General features: G+C 42.0%; 1 long non-coding RNA gene across 1 annotated transcript; it reads left to right on the forward strand.

The window, feature by feature from the left end:
* Positions 1 to 6,540: 6,540 nt before the first annotated feature.
* Positions 6,541 to 14,622, forward strand: LOC110016976. Its single transcript, XR_002872415.1, has 3 exons — positions 6,541 to 6,678; positions 12,877 to 13,815; positions 13,919 to 14,622. It is a non-coding gene; the product is annotated as an uncharacterized LOC110016976 (long non-coding RNA).
* Positions 14,623 to 15,060: the final 438 nt, after the last annotated feature.

A 15,060-nucleotide genomic window follows, 5' to 3' on the forward strand; every position in this document is an offset into this window, starting at 1 on the left:
GTTCCTATTGAATTCTATGTATTCATGATCCTCATGATTTTATGTTTACTTTACAATTACTGGTACGAAGCTCATTGCTGTTGCTGGCTGTTGTTGTGATTATGGACAACAGAAATAAAAAATTGAATTGAATTGAATTAATTTTTTTTTGCCAATTCTACACTAAGCAGCACTGAATTGTCTTCATTTTTCACACACAGAATAGCACAAAATACGTTACACAGATTAATTTTAAATTCTAAGAAGAGAAAAAACAGCAGACCAGGAACCTGTCCATGGTGTACCCCTGCCTTCAACCAATAGTAGCCAAGACAGGCTCTGGCAAGCCTGTGAAAGGGTTGCAACAAGTTAAGAAAATGAAAACAAAGAACCTGAAGCAGAGAACTGCAAAAGACAAACACATTAAAATCTAAAATAAAATCCTGTTTATGTCTATAGCCAAAACTGTGAATGAAGCAAAACCAACACAGGGACTGAACCAAACCCAAAAGAAAGTCTGACAAAAGTCAGAAAGGAAACATATCTGGATTGTTTCACACTGAGAGAAAAAATGCTTGGAAAGCTACCAATAATCTGAATCAGTCCTGGCATGGAGAAGTGTCCCAGAACCTCTGATGTTTGTGTCTTCACACAGTCATGTGTTGAGGACTTGTTCTCCTTCCTCATCAGGATGTGAAGACTGTAAATTCAGTCCTCTTCAGCTCAGTAAAGTTCAGGAACACACAAACAAAATGCTCTGTAGGACCAATGCAGAGCATGTTTCTGACTCCTTTTCATATCTGCCTCTCAAAGTGTTGTTGTGCCATCCAGTGGAGAAACCCCAGACAGCAATGTTCACCTTTGAGCTTATCCCTTCACACTGCAAAAAAAGAAAGGTTCGTAGAACTTAAAATTGTAAGGCAACGAAGTTCCGCAAACTTTTGAGTTAAGGACCTAAACTCAACATTTTAAGTTTTGTGTTGGAATTTGCAAACTCATTTATCTAAGTTCTTCTAACTCAGTTGTAAGTTGTATGAACTTAAAAGTTCAAATTGGATTAATTTTGAATCCTAATTTTGACCAACTTAGATGTAAGTTACAGTGACATAAAATGTCACGTAATCCTAACTCTGAATCTTAACCTTTCCCAACTCATGTTAAGATGTAAAGACTCAATTTTTTTAGTTGAAACAACTGTAAATTCCAATTATTGGTAACTTAACCAAAGGTTGAAGTAACTTTAAACATAACATTATGATAACTTTCAGTTTAAACTTTCAATTCAGTTGTATTATCACAAATACATTATTGTAGTTTCACTACAAATAAAATTTCATGGCTCCATGTGTCCCAAATCTTCCTATAATCATTAAGACGTGGGTGAGCAGTCACAGCTTACCCACACATGTAAACACGAAGGACTAACTATTTGAGTAAGCCCTGGCTGCAGCCTGCAGAATGGGTCAACATAGTGGAATGCTGGAACGCTGTGGAATGTTAACCCCGCCCACGCTGAGCCAGATCTGAGCCAGATATATCCATATATCTGGAGCAGGTTTAGTTGAAGCTTAGTTTTTTTTCAGAGAGGTGAAGCAGCATGGTGTGTCCTTGAAGATGATTTAGTGGATGAAGAAGTTCAGATAATACTTTTTCCACCATGAGAGGGTGATAAGACCACGTATGGATGTTGGAAAGATAAACTTTATACTTTGATCAAACTTAATTATTTGCTTCAGTTAAGATAAATCTATTTTTAGTTAAGTCAACTTAATCAATCAAACTTTATTTACAAAGCACTTTTCATATAATAGTATAACACAAAGTGCTTTACATTAAAACACAACAAATTAAACAACATAAAAACAAGCATGAAAATTAAAATAAAGGAGGAAGCCAGAGAGCCTGGAGAGAACCCACACATGCACAGGGAGAACATGCTAACTCCACACAGTAAGGTCCCCCATTGATGTTATGTTTTTCAGGTCCCCCAGCTGGGACTTGAACCAGGGGCCTTCTTGCTGTGAGGCAAGAGCGCTAACCACTGTGCCACTGTGCAGCACCTATGTTCATATTTTGTCTTTAATTTTAGTATCTAATCATGATTTTAGCCCCAGTGTTTCTTGTGGGGATCTTTTCTTCCAGGGCTGCCAGCTTGGTGAGTGGTTGTTGCTGCAATTGTCGCCCCTGCTGGGGGGGGGGGGGGGGGGGGGGGGGGGGGGGGGGGGGGGGGGCACTGTGGCGATGTTCCTATGGCCAGGCTGGCTCCTTGTATGAAGAGATTCCCAAATACTGTATCCTCACTTTAGGAGTTACTTATATCAGTATTCATGGGGTCATGGGTCACGGGTCATATGTTTTAACGGAGGGGACTGGGAAGGGTGAAGGGTGGGTTGGGTTTTTACTGTAATATTTTGTGTTTTTTTTTTTTAATGTTAAAGCGCATCGAGCTGCATAATGTATGAGAAGCGCTATTTTATAAATTAAGTTTGATGTGATTTGATTCCGCTGTCCTGCCACTAGATGGTGACAACACATGGATGGAGTTACACGACAGTGTAGTTTCAGTGAAACTGTTCCAAGAAAAATATGGAGTCATGGTGGAAATCTAAGTAAAACCTACATAAAGAAACTTTATAAACAGTGTCAAAACTAAATTCATCTTAAGATTTAAAGTACATTTTCTTTAGACAGAGCTCACCTCCCATGCAAACGACACATACAGTTTCCTCTGCTCCTTCCTGCTGAGATGATGTGGAGGCATGCTGACGATCTTTGGCGTGAAGAACCAGCCCAGGATTACACAGGAAGCTCCTGCTTGTGACGCCTGCACTCACAGCAGATTTAGTCCCAAACCTTTGAACAGAGAAACACTCATGAAACTGACGTCAAACACGGGTTCAAACACTTCAGTCTGAGGTTTATTCCAAACCGGTTGCTGTTGCCTCAGCAACTCTTCTCCTGAACAGACGCCGTCCAGGGGAGAACCTGTCAGAACCACTGGCTTGATGTATGGAGGTTTGAAGGAGAAGCAGACTGTTTGCTGTAACCTGCAGTTCCACCTGCTTCACACAGACATGACCAACAGGCGTCTGTTCATTTGTTTTTATTCATTTGCTATTGGTTAGGGTTATTTACTGTTTTTTTCTATATTTTCCTCATTACAAAAGTTAGTTTAGGGAAAGTTGTTTCATCATCACCTAGATTGTCTTCAAACACTGACTTCTCTGTCCTGACTGCTTCAGTTCAGCCGTCTTAATTTTTCTTAAATAAATGTGCCTAGGATAGCACAAGGGTTACAAACAACCTCAGCATATATATATATATGTATATATACATAAACATGTATCGCTTTATATGACAGAATCTTGACTACAGTGGTGGTGCGGTGCCACGCAGACTATTTGTGAGAAAAGTGATCCAAATCAGAAAAAAACTAGAATTAAGGCCTAAAAGCTGGTTAATATGTATTGCTTTTGTAAGTGACCATGGTATAAGCGGGTTAATAGCCTTCAAAGTGTGCATTATCACTTTTTAATGCACTTCAGGCTTCCACGGCGTGCGTTAAAAAGTAATAACTTACACTTCGTCTGCCATTAATCCTTACTTAAATTAGTCCTAAAATCTCAGATCTACATCAACCATAAACAAAGAAAAATGACACCAAATCAGCAGTAGCTTCCCGTTAAAAAGAGCAGGATTCCTGTGGATCCCCTTCATCAGCTCAGGGATGCCAGTTCTGTAGAGCTTCCATCAGGGTTCATGCTCACATGAAGCCTCTCCACAAAAGCATCATTCAGTATGAATGAGGCCTGAATTCTGGAGCAGAGACGTGGATCTGATGTCCTCACGCTGCGCTCTCATTGTGGGTTAGAGTTTCACTGACATGAGAACCTGTTCTGTGTGGGACTGGAACATGAGCGGCCTCTCTGGACTGACAAACAGGCGTCTGCAGGAAAAACAACAGCCACAAGCAGCTGAAGAGTTTCCTACCTTGGACAGCTCCTGGGGTCGGCGGGGGTCTCTGGATTCTGTGGGACAGCCGCTGACCTCAGCTCCTCCTCCACCCGGCGCCCTGCACCTTCTCTTTTACTGCCTGTCTGCTGAATGTGACCCGATCGCCGCCCCAGAGCCGAAGCGCATGCGCGGCTGACTTCCCATGGTGTTGTGCCAAGGTGAGCATGCCAGTCAGTAGTTGTGGAGCAATCTGGATATTTGCTGTCACAAAAAATGTATTCATAAAGGCAAAGTTGTGCAGAAAAAATATGAGTAGAACATTTAGTTTTAGTTGACGTGTCTGTGTGGGATACAGCTCTTGCTTGTCCTAAATTTCCCGGTTAGCTCACTGTCAAAACTAGATAAGTTTGAGGCTAAGGAAGTTGATAACCTCAGCATTTGGTTCCAGAAATGGAGGTATGTTTCAGGGTATGTCAAGTTACCATGGCAACTCATGCTCTGAACATAACCTGGTCTGGAGCAGGTTTAGTTGAAGCTTAGTTTGTTTACAGACAGGTGAAACAGCATGGCGTGTCCATTTAAAGATGACTTAGTGGATGAAAAAGCTCAGATAATACTTTTTCCACCATGAGAGGGTGATAAGACCACATATGGATGTTGGAAACATAAACTTTATACTTTGATCTAACTTAATTATTTGCTTCAGTTAAGATAAATCATTTTTTTTGTTAGGTCACCTTAAAAATAACACATAGTTTTCAGACAATTATTTTCCTTTCGTTCAAATTAATTCAATTAAGTAGGTGTAACTTTGGTGCTGCCGTTAGATCGGCACCGCAAGGGATTCTGGGATATCATTCCCTTTGCCTGTCTGGACGGATTTGGGTTTAAGTGTGGGTTTTTTACAAAATGTGTTTAGTTGTATAGCTGTTTTACCGTGTTTCACCGTGTTTTGCCGAGCTATTTTGTCCTACTATGCTTACGTCTCTGCACCATGAGTGAGAGTACGGGAGAGGATGATGAGTTTATATAGCACCCCTACCTCCTAGTCATGTTATGACAGTGACGGGAAATTCTTTGATGAATTTTTGCACTCCGTGCATTTTTTTCCGTTCTTTTTATTGTTATAAAAATGAGCATATCTGCCGGCTCAAACTTAGACATATGAAAGTTCAAGAAATATAAGTAATTAAGATGGAAAAAAGATTAATGAAGTAATGTGACATTTAGTTAGATAAATACGTAAATTTGAGTTGTATAAACAATTATTGAGTTTGAATAAATTTAACTAAATTATTTTTCAGCCATGTTACTTTTTTGATGGACTTGTAATTTTTTTCCGCTGTCATTAAAATCTCAGACTCCGTCTCACTTAAGTACAGCTCTTTCTTTTTTTTTCACCACGCGTTTCCATGGTGACTCCAGAAATCGGCGATCTATTGAGAATGTCTTTATGTACCGTGCGTTAACCCAGGGTTACCAAGTCGAGCGTAATTACGCCAACTCATATCCGGTCTTTTGGAACCGACATACCCAGAGTAAGCAAGTTCAGGCGGATTTCAGCCAGAGTTCAGGCTTAAAGTCAGGCTAGTTTAAAAATGCTTCCTGGAATACCCCCCTGATCTACTGTTTGTGTCTCCTCCCCTTTTAAGTCCAAAACCAATCATCCTTTGATGACCTGTGGCGTTTTCTAGGACATAGTTTCTGCAGAGCAGCTGGAGTTCACTAGACAGTGGGCGGCAGTGGTGCAGCGGTAGGGCGGTCGACCCATGCTTGTAAGATAGCAGGTTCGATTCCCGCCTTGCCCGCCCATGTGTCAAAGTGTCCTTGGGCAAGACACTGAACCCCACCTTGCCTCTGGTGGGAGGTTGGCGCCAGTGTTCGACAGTGGAGCCGCCATCAGTGTGTGAATGTGTGTGTGCATGGGTGAATGGGACTGTGACTGTAAAGCGCTTTGGGTCTTCGTAAGAAGGTAGAAAGCGCTATATAAGTATACGCCATTTACCATTTTTACCATTTACCTCTGAGTTGTGGGCAGGACTGTTGGCTGGAAATAGGCCTGTGCTGATTTCCCATAAACACCTTCGTTTATTCTCTCCCACTAGCTTACAGCCCCTCACTCCTCAAGCTAATATTACTGGTGCAACAAAAAAGGCAGAAACATCAGAGCTGTCCATCTTTACAGTTCTGATCCAGATTCCAGCTCAGGCAAACAAAGACATTCATGGATCAGTTTGTCTGCAGGTGGATGATCAGAATGGAGTGGAGCAGGAAGACTGTGGCCTGTTTTTTGGAGCTCTTACATCACTGCTATAAGCTTTTCAAAGGGCATTTTTTAGGCTGCTCCTGATTCCCAGCGATTTAAATAAAGAAAAACTCAGAAATGAAATTTGAAGCTTAATTTTTTCCATAAATTACGGAAGCTCTGAGCTGCCACTGCGAAAAATATTTTTTGGAACAGCTTCTCGTAATAACGAGAAAGTATCTCGTTATAACGTGATACGTTTCTCGTAATAACGAGAAACGTATCACGTTATTACGAGAAACCTATCACGTTATAACGACATACTTTCTCGTAATAACGACATAGTTATTTACAGTAAAACGTCATCTTCTCGCGGGACATTTCATTCTCGTCTTGATGACCTGTGGGAAAAGATGGAGAATCAGCGGGAGCCTCTTTATTCCTTTTTAAGGGATAGAAATGTGTCAGAGGACAGAATTTCCACCATGAGGAATGACAAAGTAAGTTATACTTATGAAAAACATAGTGTACGTGAGTTTCATATCGATTTAATTTAGTTTTTTGTTACTGAATGAGCCTGCCGTGTACTGCGTAGACCTGAGACCAAGACCTCGTTAACTTAAGTATTGTAGTAGCTGCAAGGAAGCTCCTTAATCGGGCGGTTGTCAAACAGCTCTTTATTAATGTTTCTGTATCTCAGAACGGTAACAGCACGAACCAACAGGCACAGCGAGCTTCTTCTAACTCCAGCGACAACGTTCACCGAACGCACACGCACACACACCCACAGGTAGACCCCGCCCCCTCTCTCCCACCAGTCACCAGCCCACCGCTGATTGACACACACTGTGGTCTAGCATCTTGCAGAAAGAGGGGGGCGCCGGCCACCTGCAGCTCTGTCCAAACTCTGGGTCGTCACAGTATGTAATGTTTTAGAGTTGCAGGGTATAACTCTCTTCAGTATGGACGTGCTGTGTTAACTTCTTTTCAGTCAGACAACTCTTGCAGTAAGAAATATTTATTTGACATTTTTCCACATTCTTTAAGTTGGCATTCACATATTTTCGTTTGGCATAAGGCTCCGTTCAATTCCATAAAACTTCCATAAAATTTCCATAAAACTTTCGGGTAACAAAACCCCCCTTTACGGAGCCCACAGGTGGAAGCCGGGGAGGAGGGTGGGGCGAATGAGCGCTGAAGGTAAGAAAGAATGAACAACTGCGCACCTGGTTTAAATAGGACGCTGAGCATGTGAGTTAATTAACTGAACCGCCCTAGGGTATTTACCTGAAAAACACTGCAGCGAGTATCTGCCCGAAATACGATAAATCGTCATTTCAGTCAGACAACTCTTGCAGTAAGAAATATTTATTTGACATTTTTCCACATTCTTTAAGTTGGCATTCACATATTTTCGTTTGGCATAAGGCTCCGTTCAATTCCATAAAACTTCCATAAAATTCCATAAAATTTCCATAAAACTTTCGGGTAACAAAACCCCCAACACTAAAATCATCCAGAAGAAGAAAAGTGTGAATGTATAATCAGTGTGTAATAAAATGGGGTGTGTTCTCGGCAGCATTCCATTTTCATTTCATTTCCCAGTATGACTGCTATGTGTGACCCGGCACCATTGACCGTTTGGGCCGCCCCCGTTCGAGTACAGCGCCACGAAGGGAACATGCTATCTAGTGGATCTGCTATGTGTGACCCGGCACCATTGACCGTTTGGGCCGCCCCCGTTCGAGTACAGCGCCACGAAGGGAACATGCTATCTAGTGGATCTGCTATGTGTGACCCGGCACCATTGACCGTTTGGGCCGCCCCCGTTCGAGTACAGCGCCACGAAGGGAACATGCTAACTAGTGGATCTGCTATGTGTGACCCGGCACCATTGACCGTTGGGCCGCCCCCGTTCGAGTACAGCGCCACGAAGGGAACATGCTATCTAGTGGATTTGCTATGTGTGACCCGGCACCATTGACCGTTGGGCCGCCCCCGTTCGAGTACAGCGCCACGAAGGGGACATGCTATCTAGTGGATCTGCTATGTGTGACCCGGCACCATTGACCGTTGGGCCGCCCCGTTCGAGTACAGCGCCACGAAGGGGACATGCTATCTAGTGGATCTGCTATGTGTGACCCGGCACCATTGACCGTAGGGTCGCTCCCGTTCGTGGAAACCACTAGAGGAACATACTATCTGAAAGAGAGAGGGAAAGAAATAAAAGGGGAGCCAACATAAAATTACTTATACCTGATCTTAGAACGTAAGCTCACTTCCGCAAAACGCTGTGCAGAACTATAATTTAAACCGCCAAACAACCCGTATGATACACTAACTTAACAAACAATCCAAAGCTTCCGATGGCGTATGACATGCTTAACAGCAATTATTCAAACTTCTATTAAACTAAGAACAAGTTTGATGGCCATAAACTCTTCCATTTTGACAACTATATATACACGCGCTTAAGTAACATCCATTATTTCTAAGCTCCCAACGACAGTACCACGAACGAGCTTAATAGCCATAATTTTCTCCATCTGGCATACCAATTATAAGCGCTCAAGGAACATCCATATAAATGAGGTTCCATCCCAATATTAAGAACGAGTTCAACGCCCATATTTACTATGCTTCATTGGCATACTACAAACAAATGAGCTTAAGAACCAGATTCGAGCTCTGCGCATACTATGATACAACTTAGAGCAACCCAAATTTTGAGGCTTCCACCTGGCTATAATTTTCTTTTAACATCTATAATCGAAGAATTTACATTCATTCTGCGGTTGACATTGATTAATTAATTCAGTCAGAAGTGTCATTGGAATGCAGAGGAGGTCCAACGCCCCGTCACTTTCAGTGCAGCAATAGGTACGTCGAGCAGTCATCGTTGCAGCACCAGATCAAGGAATGCATGGGTGACATCATTTCCTGGAAACGGAGAAGCTGATCGGGGCGTAGGGGTTTGCAGGCTCAGGATGCGATGCATAGATAAAAACAAAGCAGTATTAGTCTTGACAAGAATATATAAATAACCCAGAAACTGATCAGTTTCAAAATGATTGAGCTAAATTAAATAACAGTGCTTTAAAAAAAAAAAAAAATCTGAGAAAGTGAAATTTAGTAGATAGTTAAGGTAAAGACCCATTGTGGATTTATCGCACCCTAGAAACCACCATAATTACAAATTCCAACAGTGAAATGATAGTGAAATATATGACCTGCACGAAATCTTAACACCAATTTTTTATATATTCCAATTATGAGAAAAGTAACCTTTGACAGTTTCAGAGGGACGCACCTTCAGGAGGCCATCGAGGAGTAGTAGATGGGAAGAGTAGCCAAGGAGATTTGTAGATGAGGAAGGTCAACATCCCACGTAGCAGAGGATTACAGCTCGGCTGGATTTGATGCCTTGTATTTGATATTAGTGGTTCTCAAATTTTTTAATTATCCAAGGGCGACTGGATACTGCAAAAGAGAACTTGAGAGCCATGAAGGATCATAGGTTTTGATAGTATTTTTGCTAGACTGAACCTTAAGCATTTAGAGGCAGAGTATAACAAGCCTCTAAATGGGGATGCATCTAGCAGAGTGTCATCTGCTTAAAAAAGGCAGATAGAAGACTGACTTGTGGACACAAGATTTAACTCTTGAACTAAGCTTGAGAGCGCAAGTGATATATTTCCTACGGTCAGGGTAGAAGGTGCTCAAGGTGTTATTTAAACATTAACCAAGTCAACCGATGACACAATACTATCATTCAATATTGAAACAGCCTTAATATAATCTCCAAGGATGAAATAACCGGACGACCCCTTAAGAACCATCAGAGCCGTAGATTCTGGCGGCCGGACAAACACAAACCATTCTTCTTAAATCCTTTTCCCCCAAACCAGAAGGCGCAGACTCAGGAGAACAAGTGGAGGGAGCCTGAAGACACAACAGGTATCACAAAACCACTCCAGGCATAGAGAGGGAAAGATCAAACGCAAAACACGAAAATCCAGAACAGGAACACGTGGCCCAGGATCGAACCACCCAGAACAAGAACACAAAATGAACGGATGACCATAGGACCAAAGCTACAGCAAATGTCAGGTGGCCCAATCATTGACGAATTATATCCAACCAGAATTTGAATAAACGACATGCTGCACAAAAGCTAGAGATGACATAATGGGGAGAGACAAGCGTCAATGAATCACCCAAATCTATAGAAGAAAAATAAATCCGGACGGGTGGAGGACCGTACATAATAGATAACGTGGAAACCCAATTTTGAAAATAAAGTTTTTCCACAGAGATTCAAAAGACCAGGGATACAGAGGAAAGCCGGCCACCAAGAAATCATCAATAACATGCAAAATGAAGGGCACCCATCGCCTACAAATATCCAGTACAGGGCGATAAAGTCGATTTTATGAGGACTGCCACGACAACGGAAAGGTAAACCGGCAAACACCTCGAGCGCCAACTGAAGGCCAAGAGACGCCACTGAGAGGCATAGAGGCAGAACAGTGAGACCATCAGTGACAGTCATCCTCAGCCTTATATCGCGTTCGGAGGAAAATCGTGGAGACAGCATGGGGAGCTGAAGAAAACATATACTAATCCTGAAGGCGCATGGGGAACCAGGCCACTGATGCCCAGAAGATGAACTGCGAGGCGCTAACAGGTCCAGATCAAGTCACGTCAACCTGAACACTTCCTAGGGGCCCCCTCAGTGGTGGCTTTGAAAACGATGCTGTGGAAGAATCCATCACATAGAACCCACAACCTCCAACCAAACTAGAGAGAGAATAACAAATTAACTGTCCAGCCGAGAAAACAAGGCCGCGACGAGACCGACACACCCACTAATGCGGCCGACGCAAGTCCCTGAGGACAGGGCAGGACCCACTGGGGTACACAGAGCGGGGAAAAAACAGGCGGAGCAGAACCAGATGCAGAATGTGCGGGGGCAATGAACGAGGATCGCTGAGTGAATAAAATGAGCCATAGACGCTGCATAAGAGAGACCAATCATAGGGAAAAATGTCCACAGAGCAGAGACGGGTCCAAGAGAAACTGATTCACATTCCGACCAACCAGCAGCTACAACAACGAAGGAAACAAACAGAAGAACCGCCACAATAATAAAGCCAGCATCAAATTAAATATAAGATTTACACACAGCTCCCAAAGAACAAAACAGCAACAGAAAACAAATGCTAAAAGCCATGATAAATTCAGCCAGCATGAGAAACCTGTCCAAACGAGGACTGGCAGTCTTCACAACCACAGAAAGGACCCCACAACCCCTGAAAAAACAACCGGACGACGCAGAACTACGCAGCAGAAAAGGAATCAGAAGTGCATCATGAAGGACCCGGAGTCAAAACTACAATTCCCAGGGTCCTTAGGGGCGTGACGTCACCGAAGTAAACAGGAAGTGAGACGCAGCCATAGAAAACTACACGGGAAAAGTACCTCACGACGCTCACCGTGGATAATTGGGGTGACCACGGCAGACGAGAAGACCCGGACTACTCCTGATCGGGGGGCACGGACATCCCGAACATCGCGGAAAGCACACCCCTTGCAGATGCACGCGACCGCGGCGAAACGAACGCGCTGTGCGCCGTCAGCCGCCCGCGGATCGGAGGAGAAATTAAGGAGAGCAGACGCGGCGAAACGAAAACCCCACATCAGAAAGATGGGGATCATCCATCCGAAGGACGGGGAAACACAGCAAGATGCCGAAAGAGACGGAGACCCGCGGCCTCGGAGACCGGCGAAGAATGAGCGCTGAAGGTAAGAAAGAATGAACAACTGCGCACCTGGTTTAAATAGGACGCTGAGCATGTGAGTTAATTAACTGAACCGCCCTAGGGTATTTACCTGAAAAACACTGCAGCGAGTATCTGCCCGAAATACGATAAATCGTCATTTATTAACATAACTGGTAGCAATCGCTTTTAACAGAAGGCTTCGTGCTTCGTTCATATCCCATAATGCATTATTCTTATTGTCAATACATCTTTACCGTAACGGAGATGCATTCGAGTGCAGTAGGATAAACGTATATCAAAATATTACAAAGTACACCTCGATTAATGCTGTTATCCTAAGCTAATCATAGCGTATACTTTTATCCTGCAGAAATGACGAGTTGAGGATGATTATTTACAATTTATTAGGTGTCAACATCAAGCAGTTAATGTAGAACTTTATGTTGATAGCATTCATGAGCAAGTGAGTGAAAACTATTTTATTATTGGCTTCATCATAACATAAGAAGCCATGCCAACTAGTTATGTTTGATATTATGTGTAAAAACCACAACTGGAGCAAAAGCGCGTCCTGGTGGTGTGATGCACGTATACGTTCGCTTTTTTGACGCGCTGGAGAGGAACAGGATGATGGCTGTATCAATAATCCGCCAAAAGATGCAGAGAAAACAAGGTTCTATTTTACGTTTTGGAATGCATACTTATTTGAATTAATATTTAAACTCTTAAAATTCACAGTGCCTATTTTCAAGCAACTTTAAATTTTGAAGACTTGAACTTCTGACATTTCTTTCAAAAACAAAGGCAAACTTTGTGTGAAGCTTAACGTGTAGAAAAGTTCAGTAAAATCACTTATTTAAACTGTTATTTAAAAAAGAAAAAAACATAGCACCAATAATTTTGTTGTTTTTACAGATCGACATCTCTGAGGCTGGACGTGGATGATGGCCACAGAAACACTACCTGAAGATTTTGAGAGGATTAAGAAAACCTACTGACTGACTTCCTTCATGGATGCAGATAGAGGACATTTGCATTCTCTAATTAAAGTGTACTTTTCAATGGGGTTAAACCATAGAGAAATACTGCTTTCACTCAGCGCTGTTGATAGAATAATAATCAGCCTTCGGACTCTTCGAAGAATCTTGTCAACACTGAGACTTCACAGAAGAAAAAAAACAAAGTGACGTTCTTGACATTGCATTATTTCTTATTGGACAACTGCAGACTTATGGTCAACTTAATGGATACAAACTGCAACATCTTAGATGTATACAGGAGGGATTTGTTGTCACCCAGAACACAGTGAGACAGTTAATCAAAATTCTGGATCCCAGAGGTGTTGAGTTGAGACAACGTAATCGTCTCCGTCGTCGACTGTATTGTAATCCTGGACCAAACTTTATTTGGCATGTGGACTCTTATGATAAACTGAAACCATATGGAATTTGTCTGAATGGGGCTGTGGATGGGTTTTCCAGAATGGTTATCTGGCTTCATGCATACTCTACAAACAGTAATCCTAAAATTATTGCTGGATATTTCATTTCAGAAGTTGAGAAAAGAGGTGGTACTGCAGCCAGAGTCCGTACAGACATGGGGACAGAGAACGGTACAATGGAAGACATTCAAAGATTTTTACGCCTTGATAATGATGACAGCTTTGCCAGAAATTGCTTCATTTTAGGATCCAGCACCCACAATCAGCGAATAGAGAGCTGGTGGGCTTTCTTAAGGAAACACCATGCACAGTACTGGATTAACGTTTTTCAAAAACTGAAGGATTCAGATGATTTCACTGGGGACTTCTTGGACAAGCAGCTGATTCTTTTCACCTGTTTGAAGATCATTGAGGTGTGTACATGTATTTGAGAGAGAAAATAATATATGATAAGGATATGCTTTAAAATAAGGGATATGTAATGTATAAACATGTTTGTTTTTGCTTCCCTTTCAGGAAGAGCTTCAAAATGTTGTTCATTTATGGAACACTCACATCATTCGTCAGAGCAGAAATGCGATTGCTCCAAGTGGCCGACCATGCATGATGTATACCCTCCCGCAGCTTTTTGGTGGACAAGATTATTTGAAGCAAGTTTCCGAGCAAGCAGTGGCAACTTGCAAAGCACATTGTCTTCAGAGGGGACCAGACACATGTGATGAAACCGTCTTCTCACTATCCTGCCTCCCGATGGCAGAAAACTTTCTTCATGCACCGACCACACCAAATGAAGCAATTGAACTGTATCTATTTTTAAGAGCTTCCATACGTTCAAACCTGTCAGACGTGTAACACTGGTTCAAATCAACAGTTTCTTGCTTTCTTTACAATCAACTTCTGCGTACTCATAATTGGTGTCATGTTGTCCTTTCATGCACCTTCATATATTTTGTTTACAGAACTTGAAACTTTTTGCTGTTGTGTATGACTGAAAAAATGCTATGACATAAGAGTAGTGGAATGTTAGTAAGATATGGATCTAGGTTTACTCAGTTTTCTCATAAATGTGTAAGATATTTAGATATGTAAATTCTACATAATATACATTTAAGTGTACATGTTGGAGAACAATTTAGAAAATGTCATTAAAAATGTTAAATCTATAATACAGTACACAACCTATTCAAATTTGGTCCAATTTATAAACCACACCCCACCTCTATGGAGAGAAATTAGACTCAGTCGGATTTGTGCGTGCGTAATACTTGATTTGTGCGTTAATTAGGATTTGTGTATGCATATTCTTGCTTTGTGCGTTTGTAAATTAGGATTTGTGCATAAATTTGGATTTGTGCGTGATTTGTTACTCACATAATACGTTTTGTGTATAGGTTAAAAAAATATAAAATGAAGAAAATACAAAATGCAATTTACGTATGCACAAATTAAGATTACAACAGCTTGAAACTACTTACACACACACATCTTTAAAAAACACGCACGAATCCCTTGTTACGCACACACGAAGCCAAAGTTACGCACGGATCTACCGTGAGACTCTTTTCACGTCTCACAAATTCGTCCGTAAATGCTGCGTTTAAATACCAGTGGAATGCTCGGTCATTAGAATTTTCCCATCAGCCTTCCCTTCTAAACGT

This window comes from Oryzias latipes, chromosome 20 (genome assembly GCF_002234675.1).
Source record: "Oryzias latipes chromosome 20, ASM223467v1".
Classification (NCBI taxonomy): domain Eukaryota; kingdom Metazoa; phylum Chordata; class Actinopteri; order Beloniformes; family Adrianichthyidae; genus Oryzias; species Oryzias latipes.